Source organism: Mytilus trossulus, chromosome 14, assembly GCF_036588685.1.
Source record: "Mytilus trossulus isolate FHL-02 chromosome 14, PNRI_Mtr1.1.1.hap1, whole genome shotgun sequence".
Classification (NCBI taxonomy): Eukaryota; Metazoa; Mollusca; class Bivalvia; order Mytilida; family Mytilidae; genus Mytilus; species Mytilus trossulus.
The window spans coordinates 26,917,605-26,932,143 of record NC_086386.1 but is presented as its reverse complement, the minus strand read 5'-3'; the positions used below and the strand labels follow the sequence as shown (position 1 = coordinate 26,932,143).

Sequence of the window (14,539 nt, the reverse complement as noted above, 5' to 3'; positions counted from 1 at the left end):
GTAATTTTTGTTTTGATAAAATTTGAGACATATAATCATACATGTATTATATGTCTCTGATAAAATCAAACCAAGGCGAGAGATCCGTTTGCGCCAAAAATGCGTCCTTTTGCGCGACAACTTTTTTTCTCCAATGCTACGTTTGCGCCACCTATTTTTAAATTACATGATATCATTTGCGCCAAAAATAAAACATACGATTGCGCCAATAAGAAGAAAAACGACTTCCCTCCTCCTTTATTTGAACTTGGAACTGGCAGTTTACACGGCAAATGTTTCCTTTTCGGAAACACACTTTCTTCTTACTGCTACTGCATGGGTACTTCCCAATTTAATGTATGTAGCAGCTTGTAACTTAACGTTATTGTCCAAAAAGAAAAACATTGAAGGATGAAATGCATAAAACAGTTCATAATAATCCCTGTGGAATGCCAAAACATTAATGTTATTTACAAAAATGCCAAAACCGCAAATATACTTTAGGCAGAAAGAGACATTTATAAATCGATGATTTTTACACTAAACGTTTTCGTAATTTGTTATAGAAATATTAATAAGTACATGTACATAGTTTTATCAAGGATTTGTATAGTTACTATACAAATCCTTGGTTTTATAAAGTCCTTCATTGCTTCAACCCCTAGGTGAAATTTAAATGGCGAGACGTTAATTAATAAACTATATCTATCTATCTATCGACATGCGCCGTTATTTGGGATTAGTTTGGGATACGTCACGAATGACCGATGATCATATTCAATACCAATCATCATTTGAATTTGGTCAATTGATCTTTAATGATTAGGACCGATTGGTGAGGGCAGGGAATGTGTCTCTGTTGATGGTTATAAACACATAGAAATAAACTTTGCAAAAAAAATAGTTTCCTTGGAAAAAAATATAAAAATATATGAATATGCTAAATAAATTTGTCTTTCGTAAGTAATAATTGAAGACGTTTAGAAATAAAAAAAATCTTCACATATTTGGGAAATTTTCAATTCAAGATATATCATTTAAAAACGTTTAGAAATATCGTCGCCAATATAACCATAATTACATAAAGAACAGATACAATCATCTCCTAAATAGTTTGCCATCTAACAATTCAAAAAGAAATTTTGAGTCAAAACTGAAGTACCTAATCTTTAAAAAGAATCACTTTTTTTTGTAGCAGTAGACGTCGAAAATTAAACTGTATATATATATTCTTTTTTCAAATCTGAAATAATTTAACATTATCTTTAGACAGCTTACATATGCAAATCTTTTTAGAAGTATGTGAGCTTATTACCCCCCCCCCCCCCTCTTTTGTTTCCTTCTATAAAATTTAATTGTAAACGATTTTCTTTCTTAATTTGTGTTTGCTCATTAACTGGGGTGCACGCTGTCAAAAGAAAAAAATGTCTCCTTGTGTATAAGTTATTGATAAAAAAAATATTTGATGCCGCCAGAAGAATAAATCATTTCCTGAACTAAAATACATTTATCTGTAAATAAAGACAATTCGCCTAAAATATTCTCTCATATATTTAAACAATCGTAAAATAATTAATTCAACGACTTTCTTTTACTTTTTACTTTTCTTCTTCAGTTTTTTTTTATACTCATTGCTCTTCATATATTCGAATGATAATCACTGATCACAAATTTTCCGGATGCTTTTTATTCTATTTTCGTATCGAACTAGCATGTTAGCAGTTGAACGGAATTAAGTACATTTTTCAGGAATTTACAACTTATATTTTCAACAACAAAATTCTACACTTTTTTAATTGGATTTTTTTTCTGTTTTGAAGCCGCCACACATACCAACACCTCACATGGCGTATTCATGATGTTGAGGTATTGACAATATACAATCACATTTATCAATATACAGCAAGTAAGTAATTTGGTGTTGAATGCCAGTAGGTCAGAATTTGTTAATTGAATTTTACCTGTTAGAGGGGCACTAGCTGTTAAATTCATGCATTTTCATCGATTTTAATCGAATTCACATAACGTGTAGTGTTGAATTGATTATTAAAATTCCACGCACCATCTTGGCTGATATGCATAAAACCATTATTTCATGAACCTGCATGAAAAATTGAAAAAAAACCGCCCAAAGTCTACATAAGATGTGAATTAACACAATAGAGAATAACGGGCAAAGAAAAAAAGGAATAAAGAATAGTGAAAGAAAGAGAATAATGAAGAAAAAAAGTGTAAGTCATTAAAATATAAATAAAAAAAAGAAGACCACCACCCCCCCCCTTTCCCCGAGACGATCATTACTTCAACTGTTACTTGACGCTGCCGAGTTATTTTGAGACAAAGACATACATGTATAAGTAGTCAGCCCGTACCACAAAGCCTCTTGCATCAATTTGAGGAATTTACCCAAGGTTAATTTTACGGCGGCTTATTTTATTTTGGCTTAAAAATAAACACAATTGACAAGTTCCCCCCCCCCCCCCCCCCCCATTTTCGATCGCACATGTAAATAGCACGTTGGTCTCAAATAAGATATTGATACATTACAACAGTTGCCGTCAGTATTTGAAAATATTTATTAAGAAGGTATAGAAAATTAATGCACGCACACTATTATCCACCACAGGCCTAAATCGTTAGTCCGAAAACAACGAGGGTGATAAAACCCAGCACAGCCACCGGCATGCTATGAATTTGAAAGCTTCTCAAATTAGTAACTATCAATTTCTACCCATAGAAAACTTTTGCACTTCTTTTATCAAAAATGAAATATGTTGATATTAATGGTATAAAGGTTAAATCAATTTATTCATATTTATCATATCTTTAGTAGTAAATACAGTAGTATTGAATATTTGATAAATAGCCTGCTGTTTAATCCATATCGCGCAACTTTGATGCGCACCCTTTATCGCATATCCTTTATCACACACCCTTTTTTTTTTTTTTTTTTTTTTTTTTACATGAAGTCAGTTTTTATTTATTTTAGCTTATGAAATATTTCCCCTCAAAATAGGTCCAATAGAACGCAATTTATTGAATGACGTCATTGTTTGGTAAGTACATGTGACTGGTCACGAATGTCAAGTTTTCATATTTTTTGGCACACTAAATGCAACTATAAAAAATACAAAACACACAAAAGAATACAATAATAAACAAAATATTTTTAATTCAGCACGCAAATTGTGAGGTAACCCAGGTGCTTTGGATAAGTAATTGAGCATTTCTTTTAAGGCTTTTAAAACAATACAAAAGAAGAACTGAAGGTAATCCAGTGCTATGGATCAGAAAACAGTTCATATAAGGCAGCAACCATTTGATTTTCTGGGGGGGCTATGATTTTTTTTGGAAAAAAAAGTTTGTTTCCAGTTTTTGGAGAAAAAAATAATTTGTTTTTGACGAATTATTCATGTATACATACAGGAAGTTAAACCGAGCCTACCGAATTATCCCATTGACATTCGAACAATGTGTAAAGAAAGCATGAGGAGGGCGGCAATAAAGACATACATTGTATGAAATAAAGATCATAAAAGTTTTAGCAGGCTATACTGACCCAAAACAAGATACATTGAAATTATGTGAAATAAAGATAAAAACCGTTTTGGCAGGCAATGCTGACCCAAAACAAGACAGTTGTAATTATATGAAATAAAAATAATAAAACGTTTTGGCAGGCAATGCTGGCCCAAAACAAGACAGTTGTAATTATAAGAAATAAAAATCATAAAATGTTTTGGCAAGCAATGCTGACCCAAAACAAGACATTTGTAATTATATGAAATAAAGATAATAAACGTTTTGGCAGGCAATGCTGGCCCAAAACAAGGCAGATGTAATTATAAGAAATAAAAATCATAAAATGTTTTGGCAAGCAATGCTGACCCAAAACCAGACAGTTGTAATTATATGAAATAAAGATAATAAACGTTTTGGCAGGCAATGCTGACCCAAAACAAGACAGTTGTGATGGTTGGAAATAAAGATAATAAACGTTTTGGCAGGCAATGCTGACCCAAAACAAGACAGTTGTGATGGTTTGAAATAAAGATCATAATGTTTTGTCAGGTACTAAGTAATACTGACCCGCAACAGCTGAAGTATAAAGTTCTGATACTAAATTTATTCTTTTTAGCTGTTAAATTCTATAAACGTATTTGACTTCAATCCTTGAATCACGGATACTATTAGGACTATTCCATCCATGAACTGCGGCAGAAGTCTTTGTTTGTTTTATTTTCCTTCCTCTAAAACTAAGTGCTGTATTCAAGTAACGAGAGTCATGGACAATTAACGACATAGTCAACTTTAAAGAGATGATGGAATAACATTAGGTGCTTTGAGCTTTCATCGTAACTAGGGTCCAGTTGTGTATCAAACTGCTGATCGAAGTCGTATTTAGTAAATTTGTATTTATAAAACAGTCAATTAGGCTTTGGTTAGTCAATGTTGATACGACTCGCACTTCTGGATCAAAATTCTAATTACGAAATTAGGTATGTGTCCTTAATGTCAGTGAAACAGCAACCCATCAATATTCGTATGTTCGTATTATCGGACTTATGGCATACCGCTGTCAAAAGAAAGTATATGGAAGTTGTTGATATCACGCTTTATTGCACACGTCCTTAAATGGGGAAAGTTCTTTCGTAGATGAATGCCATTCTTAGCGCTCTTCGTCCATATTCAAGGCATGAAAATAAACAAACAAAAAAAGAATATAAAATAATGGATAAAAATTAAATTCTCATAAATAACAAACTTGGTCTTACTCAAGGACCACAAACATAACGCATGTTAAGAAATAATATGCGATAATTAAATTATCAAAGTTTCTCTTCTTTAATAATCAACCATTAAACAGAAAAGATGTTTTTATCATGTATTAAATGAAGAGTATGAACTTTAAAATATCATCAGTTTATATCTATATATGTCTTGTCCAATGTTATTTTTTATTAACAAATCTAGTATATAGAAAAAAGCAAACGACCTTACAGTGCATAAGTATCGGCATAAAAATTATCAATTACGTTCATCGCAACCCAAACTATATCATTTACATGAATTATACTAGTAAAGATAAATAAAATAATACAATAAAAACATGTATTACAAACTGACAAACATTAAATCTGACTACATATATCAAAATAATGGCAATTTTGTATGAAGTTAAAGAATTTATTACAAAATTAATTTATTCCAAACCAATCACCATGACGAAAAAATAATTAAATGTAGTTTAGCATGAGTTTCATGACGAAGCATAAAACAATACAGAGATCATAGACCAAGCTACTACGACCTCTGCAAAAATATAACATGCGTTTCATGACGAAGCATAAAACAAAACCCACTACATATTAACTTTACAAAAGCAAATATACAGAGGTCATAGACCAAGCTACTACGACCTCTGAAAAAGTAGCATGAGTTTCATGACGAAGCATAAAACAATACAGAGATCATAGACCAAGCTACTACGACCTCTGTAAAACCGAAGCAGCATGAGTTTCATGACGAAGCATAAAACAATACCCACTACATACTACAATATATGCAAAAGTAAATACACAGAGGTCATAGACCAAGCTACCACAACCTCTGAGAAAAATAATACACAGAGGACATGAGTACAAGCAACCACGCCCTCTGCGAAAATTTAAATATCGTCCACATTACCCCAAAACAGGCAAAGACAGGTAAATTGGTTCGTAATAAATAAGCATTGGGTTGCGATAAACATTTAGGTAAGAGACATATCCTTTTTATACCGATCCCATAAAGCAAACAAGGTACACTTGCATAAATTAAAATACTAACAATTATAGCGATTAGGCTAACTTGCAAAATTATGATAAGCTCAAACCAAACTGCCGTGACGAGATTTACGAAAGTAGCATGAGTTTCGTGACATAGCATAAACAATGAACTCTGCATAGAACGTAATTAAAAAGCACATACACAGAGGTCATAAGTACAAGCAGTCAAGCTCACTGCACCAATTGAAATAACTCCAACCTTACCCAAACAAGTAAGTCAAAAGGGTTTGTAACACAATAGCTTAGCATTAATACTTAAACTGTCTTGCTCTTTCATATAAGTGTACTTAAAATGTATGAAACCGTTAAAAACATCATATAAATTATAAGTGTATAACTTTGCATTCTATCATGTATGGTATTATTATCGTTATGCAATAATCCAATTTTTAATTGTAGTAAAATTTAAACAAATCATGTATCTACAAATATATAAGGCGGATATACGTTCTGCAAACATTGTGATGCTGTAAAGGATGCAGTAACTTGTAAAATTACAATCAGGTTAATCATCAGATAAATGATAAATAATTACATTAAATCGCAAACGCATAGTGTCGCCACCCACATGAAAATCAAATTGACCTAATATCTCTTTGACAAAGAAATGAATTTGACCAACTGCTCATGTTTGGCATACATCTAAATAGTGAGTTTTATCCGAATGAAAGGACGGTTAAAAAAAAAATTAACTGTACGTTTGTTCAAAATGTAAGCATAGAATAGTATAAAATAAAAGTACAGTTCGTTTTTACCTGAAATAGCTAAAATGAAATCACTCCAGTCCAAAATTATCCATAAAATAAAAAACAAAATCACATATAATTTTGAACAAATTGTTTGATAATAATCACAAGTTAACACATCAAATGCTGATGATAAAAGGAAGTGATCACAATGCACTTACACGTGAACTCGTGCTGACCCGCAATGCCATTGACCAATAAGAAAGATGATATCCGGTCATGCATTGGTCATAAAAGAAATTTCTCTGCACGTGAAAACAAGTTATCTAATTTCAACAATTTATCGTTTAATTAATTAGGACACTCTGACCCTTTGACCAGACTAGAGACATTATACATTTACAGTAATAATAGCTCACTCTTTTATTTAAGTCGGTTAGTAATAACCAATTAAACAGAATTATCTTCAATCTCTGCTGTCTTAAATTATTTTATTCCGCTTAATTTTCAATTAGCAAATAAAACTGGTTTTGTTTTTGACCCTGAGAAAAAAAATTGTTTGTTTCACCCTCAGCTGCCACTATATGTAATGCTAAAATTGAAGGAAAAAAATTGTTTTCGACTTGTCGCTCAAAAAATAGATTGTCTTTCGCCGAAGGCGATAAAAAAAGTTTGTCCAGAAAAAAACCCCATAGCCCCCCCAGAAAATCAAATGGTTGCTGCCTAATATAATACTCTTCTGTTGAAATATATGATAAAGCGTATAAAACATGGCAAAATCCGTATCACATGCCGTATCACCCTCGGCCAGTATCATCCCTCGGGCCTAAGGCTAAAGGCCCTTGGGTTGATATTGGTGTCTCGGGATGATACGACATATGATACGGATTTTGCCATGTATTATTCTCTATATACATGTATATAGGACTAAGTCACTTATAAACAATTTATGAATGTAAAACTATTAATTAAGCTTCTGAATAGAGTAAATCATCAGTCGGAAACCAGGTTGAAATAGAACAAAAGAATCGAAGCTCTTTATTAGAGAAGGCGATAAATGCTTACTGTATTGTTTACTATAGTGACAAAATTTTTAAAAGTTAATAGAAACAAACAAAATTGCAATTTTCTTCTCAATAACGAGGTATTTTATTTTAAAAACACCATTTGCATAAGTTTTCAATTTATCTAGTACATATTTAAGCAGAACAATTAGATATCAAGTCGACGACATGGGTACCTTTCAAGTTGGATGAAGAAAATCCATATCCTCCGATTTCTTTGAAAAAATTACCACGGACGGAAAACATATCAATCTATTAGTTCAGTAATTTTCGTTTCTGCCCTTCCATTATGTGACTCAAGAAAAAAATCCAAAAAATGAGTAACAATTGTATCGAAAAGAGAAAATCGAGTGCACCTTTTAATGTTAGGGCGTGTTTGAGTTGAGTATTTTGTCTTGATATCGTACAAAGTAAGAATATTTCATACATCGTCTCGCTTCAGATTCTATCATTTTTTATATATTAAAGCCACAGGTTGACTTCATAACACAAAAAAATAGCAGTACTAAAAGATGAAATATATGGGTCAAGTGAAATGCCTATCTTATGAGTCACAAAAACAGAGAAGGTGTGTTCGAATAGCTATTTTTTTACTGAAAGTACTTGACGACAGTCTTTCAAGTTGGATGATGAAAATGCAGTTCATGCTATAATAACCATTGTGACTGAGAGTAATGTTGTGAAATATGAATTCGATTGATTGTTTTTTTTAATTTTTTTATTAAACTTCTTTTAAATTTAAAGATCAGAAAAAAAAGATAAAATTCTTAATGAAAATGATGTAATGTGTGAGAGTATGTATGTATGTAGTGTTGTTTGGACTATCTTCATAATATTTAAAATATGATGTGTATAACGATTGTATCATGAGTATGTATAGATATGAATGATGAATAAAAAATACAATCTTAAAAAAAAAAAAAAAAGATCTAGTCTGCCCTTCCGCGAAATATTTAATTAGAATTTTTTTTAAATGTTTATGAACTTTCGAAAATTCCACCTGACAACCGATCAGACAATAGTTTTAAGTTGAATCAATGCAGACAAGATTATTAACTGATGCTCATTAGATAGTTGATGCATTTGTCTTTTAAAATACAACTGACATATAAGGATCGTAATGGTGCAATGTGGATAAATTTATCGGTTTCCAAGAGCAAAATTGGTAGCGCGTCATCCCTACAATGGCTTCCATTTCTATGATTGTAAAAATGAACTGGCGTAACGGGGAGATAATTTTGACGAAGTAGAGTCCTGACTGTCATGGTTAATTGAAACCATAAACTACACATTTTTCTGATACAGAATTTACTCAAAATTGTCCAAAATGTGCTCTTCGGGTCTAGGCAGAAACGAACTGCTCTATTACTTTGTCAATATTCACACTGAAATCCCGATGAATATGGCGTAATGCTAGCGATGATAACCTGTCGTTGTTCATTGTTGATCGTACATTTGATTTCAACAGACGTAGCTAATACACTAATAGATGTCCACGGTAGCACTCGCGATATGTTATAAACCAGCGTACGTGTTCGCCATAGAGCGACCTCCAAATTGAATTCGTCAAAATTATACACCAGGTCAGTTTCGTATGTCTCAGACAATGTTGAGATTTGTTCGTTTGTTATATTTCCTACAACACGAGGAAGCAGATACGGCACAAAGAAGCGATTTTCTGAGAAATACCAGACGCGACTCCACTCTCCATTTCCATTATCATATGGTCTATAAACGCAAAATATAATGAGACCTTCCAATACTGTTTGTCCGTTTTTAGGAGAAGGGTGTTATGGGGTTATTTGTATGTAGAACATGGAGTTGTGGGGTTTATCTGTATAGTGAGGTTAACCCCACAATATATCGTCTGAAATTCATTTTTTAATCCTTCTAAGGTTATTGTCCATAAATTTTATTTTGACCCCACAATGTGTTGTCCAATGATAGACGTCCACGTATAAGTATTGTAATGGACTAAACACAGTAAGTGGAGTTGTCTTTACCGCGCGAAGTTAATTAGCTACACGCATGCGCGTAAAACTGGTTCCCTTAAATCTTTTTTTTTCACAATGCTCTGTTCAGACGAAATATAAAGGAACCAGTTCAAATATAAAATGGCCGGATACATGAGTCTGAGAGAAGTCGTCATCATCCTCATGGCATGTAACAGATAAAAGACAAGACGAAAGGTGAGATCCATTTAAAATTCTTTTGTTTATGTTTCGTTAGGCCTGTAGATAATATATTAGATAACAACTTGAGATTTTGTAGACTTTGCCTTTGGCTGTTTCTTTTTGCGAATTACCACTTTTTGCCGGGTTTCCTTAGTATCCATCCAAGAAGATAATTTACAATACAATACAATGCAATATACTTAAATTAAATCCCTGCACTCGCTAACCTTTTATCTTGGTCACTGTGCGCTACGTTCCCGTTACGTGTGTTTCACTAAGGCATCGTAAAGGACTACCATTAGTACCAAGTTGATCGCAAGTTACGAATTGTATCATCTTAAGGTTCATCTTTACACTTTGTCAAAAATGGCTGTGTTAACATCATAAAATTACCTCTGAGTACAGAGAAAACTGTCCATTTTAAAAAGTTTTAAAGCCTGGCAGCACCAAGATTTATATTTCTTACATCCATTTTGTGATTTAAAATGTTTAAAACTTTTATGAATTTTGCTGAACATTTTCTTTCCTTGCCACAGAAGATGGAAAAATAAAAAATCACCATAGATTTAAATGATACAGTCCACTAACTTTGTTGGGGTCCTACTAAAAAGCGCCCGGGTGAAGAAATAGCGCCCGGGGAAAAGAAAAAAGCGTCAGGGGAAGAAAAATAAGCGCCTGGGGAAGAAAAAATAACGACCGCAGTAGAGAAAAGGCGCACAGGGAAATATATATAGATATTGTATTGGCATGAGGCAACTTTGTGTCAATGAAATAAGTTATGCACATTTCTTTATTTTTAATTTATACAAGTATTTTGCAAATTCAGATAATAGACACTTGTAATAAAGCACAAAAACAAGTATGAATGTTTTAATTTTAACAATAATTTATGAATACTATTTCGAAAGACAGATAATAATTGAAAACAGTTTATGCTGAAGATTTATAAAATGTTCGACATCAAAAGACATATATATGTTTTTTAAAACTATATCAAAATGAAAAATGCAAAAACAACTTTAATTTCACAGATAATGATTAATCTAAAAAAAAAATGCAAAAACAACTTTAATTTCACAGATAATGATTAATTTAAAAAAAATAAAAAGAGTTACACATGATTTAAGAACGATAAAAGTGACACACACATGTATATCAGCATCAGCATTTTTTTTTTTTTTTTTTAATAAAAACGAAAATAATACGTTTTAATCGGGGACCATATCGTTCTAGTACTAGTATACTAGTATACTGTTGACATTTTATCTGACGGAAATTACTCTTATAAATCAAACATATACATCCAATTTTATAACGAAAAAAAGATTTCAATTCCCAATTTTCATGTTCCTTTCTATTGATGACAATGAGGAAATGAAGACACATTGGTTGCCTTCGGTTGTTGTCTGCTCTATGGTCGGTGTGTTCTCTCTTTGACACAATTCCCGTTTCCATTCTCAATTTTATCCTATTCATTTCATTGCATTCCAAAGTTTTCCTTTAATTAATGAACCGAAGATATAATGAATTGGTCTAACACTTCCTACGTATCATAAGTTTTACCATATATTCATGAACTAAAAATAGAGAAGTTGTACTCCTATTCAATAAATGAATAAAAAAGAGTATCTCAGACCCATCTTTTATGTTGAAATGTCTGTCACACAATGTGAGATAAACGTAAATGGGACAGCAAACAAACGATACAAACAAAGAAAAAGTTCTAGAAGTCTAGATATGCTTCAATAGTAGACAGTTCTCAATAAAATGTGTCGAGATATATTGCGTCCGAGTCTGAAAATGATCATGTTTTAACAACCCAAGGACCCAATGCATTCTTTCGACACGGTATTACTTTTCCGATTTTGATATGCGTTTTAAAGTTTGTATGTTCCTCAATCCAAATTATAGGTCGATGAACTTGTATTATAACTTCATCGGGTCAATTTAAAGCTTTTTACGGCATGCAATTTCATCTAAACTTTTATATATAGCCTTTTTTGTTTTTATCCACATAGACTAGTACTAGTTTGACTATTATGCAACGATATGGTTTAACATGGTTGATGTTCAGATTATCTCTAACTTCTAGAGCAGGAGAGAGGTTTGTTATACAAACTTCTCGATTCATAAAAAACAGTATGAAGAAAAGTTGGCATGGCGTGCATCAAACGTTAAAAACAGTGTGATGTTGTTTTTTTTTATTATTATTTTTGTGAATAAAAGGATTGCTCCAAAGTTTTTTTCACGCAAATTTTTTTATAACGAGTTTGGTAAAAGGGTTGCCCCAAGTAAACTGCATATGTGTTTAAGAGTCACTAGTCTTGCTAATTTCCTTAAATAATATAAAACTCACGAACATCATATATTGATAAATATGTCAAAATATCAATTAATAAAGTAAACATAAACATCTCATATAAGAAATATTGACATGTAAATATGAATTAAAATAACCAATCACGAACGCTGTTATTTCCTCTTAATACATCTAGTGGCAAGTACATGTTCATTAATTAACCTGATAAGTGCCAAACAAATCATTTTGAAAGCAAAAATGTTTTGCACTGAAATTGCTTTTAATACATTAAGTTTTCTTTTAGCTAGAAATAACATGCATGTGTCAAAAATAATATGAGTATCCACATATTATACATGTACTTTTATTTAAACTCGTAAATACTATCAAAATAATTGATGTTCAAAGCAAATAAGAAGATATTAGAGACATTTGAAAATTAGATGCATTTATTATGTGCTTTGTTCACGCATCGTTGTAAATATAACGGAACTTGATGAGACTGTCGTACAAGTGAGAGGTTTAGCGCTACAAAACCAGGTTCAATCCACCATTTTCTACATTTGAAAATGCCTGTACCAAGTCAGGAATATGACAGTTGTTTTCCATTCGTTTAATGTGTTTTGTCATTTGATTTTGCCATGTGATTAGGGACTTTCCGATTGAATTTTCCATTCTTTTTTTCAGTATTTTTGTGATATTACTTTTTATTATTAAATTGAATGATAATGTCATTATAACAACAATAACATATGTCTTTCTGGAGTAAAGATGTGAGTAACCTTTCATATAAAAACACATTCATAGTGATTAAGAATGTCTTTATATGCAAACTTTAACTAAGTAAACCCCAAATAGTCATGTAAAGTTTACAATAATGCATCAAAACTTCTATGATTTGTCATTCTGATTGAAGCAAGTATATAGTTAAATTTTCCGTACATCTTTTGCATCATACTGCAAGAACAGATACAATACAAACAGACGTGTCTGTACTAACCCTATACTACATCAATTTCTGTCGACCAGCTTGTAAATTTTGATTAAAATGATGCATTTAATGAAATCGAATGCGACTGTCATACGAGTGAGCGGTTTAACTAGCCAGAAACCAGGTTTAAAACACAATTTTCTACATAAGAAAATGCATGTATCAAATCGAGATTTTGACAGTTGTTTTCCATCAGTTTGAGCTTTTATTTTTGACATTTGACTAAGGACTTTCAGTTTTCAATTTTCCGCGTTGTTCGGTATTTATGTTATTTTCCTTTTTGAATATAATGCCAAAAATGATACACACATTTACTGTATAAAAGATAATTTCATTTGCGACTAAGGGATAAAAAAAGGTGCAATCATCTAAATATAAGTCATGAGTCAGTGGACAAGATGTCTGTGTCCCTTATCAATTACGAGATCGGGGGAAAATACACAGGCCTTTGTAGATCTTTGCAGGAAGAGCGGTCGGTGATGGGAAGGGACAGCATTATTCTGGTAAGATTTTGAGGTATTGTTCCATGAAATAATACCAACATGATTTTGTACTTATTACAAGGTACTACAGACGACCCTTTTCAAGGTCATTTGCCTTCCATCATTATACAAACGACCCCTCGGTTATATCATGTCTGGACCACATGTACAATTTGCCTCTAAATAACCCAAATATTCTGCACCAGTCATATCTATTTTACATTTTAGAGGAGATTTTTTCAGCAGGAAATTATCGTTTAACCATGACTTTAATTTGGAAATTATGAGCAATTATCTCAAATTACAATACTGTAGGTATATACGGGTTATAGCAAACACCGCTTATTGTAAAATGAAAATGAGGAAATAACTCTTATAAGATGACACTCGATCGCTTGGGTCAAACCTTATCCAGTGAATTTTGCGAAAAAAATGATAATGACAATAACAAGATGAATAAATAAGCAAAACAAAAACAAAACGTCTTTCAGCACATACCTAATTATTTGATTTATATCATTTCAATACTTTTTCAAGATTGGAAGATCTAATCTCCTGACTTTTATCGACAAATATAAATTGATTTATCTTCACATAAAAAGGAGAGTATTTATTTATCTTTCATGGTCATTTCTAAGATACAATATCACATTAAAACGAAGCGTTGATTTTCTTCTCCTCCTATAGCTTACACCTGTTTTCACAACTTACAAAATACTAATAAATAGTATACTGAAGTCTATAAAGATACCTTTTTGTTTCAATAAGCTTAAAACATGACCATCATATTTTAATATTTAAAACGTCTATCTCGAACAACATTTTAGCGGTATTATGGTAAAAAAAAATGATATATAAATTCTGACTATTACGTTGCCTATACATAAAATTGAGAAAGGAAATGGGGAATGTGTCAAAGCGACAACAACAGGACCATAGAGCAGACAACTGCCGAAGGCCACCAATGGGTCTCCAATGTAGCGAGAAACTCCGCACCCGGAGGCGTCCTTCAGCTGGCCCTTTAAAAAATATGTAT

At 32.1% G+C, this 14,539-nt stretch overlaps 1 long non-coding RNA gene across 1 annotated transcript; it reads right to left on the bottom strand.

Annotated features, from left to right (window-relative positions):
- Window positions 1-3,643: 3,643 nt before the first annotated feature.
- LOC134696177 (uncharacterized) lies at window positions 3,644-6,955 on the bottom strand. The gene is made up of 2 exons (XR_010102909.1): window positions 6,563-6,955; window positions 3,644-4,656 (listed from the first exon to the last, which is right to left on the bottom strand). It is a non-coding gene; the product is annotated as an uncharacterized LOC134696177 (long non-coding RNA).
- Window positions 6,956-14,539: the final 7,584 nt, after the last annotated feature.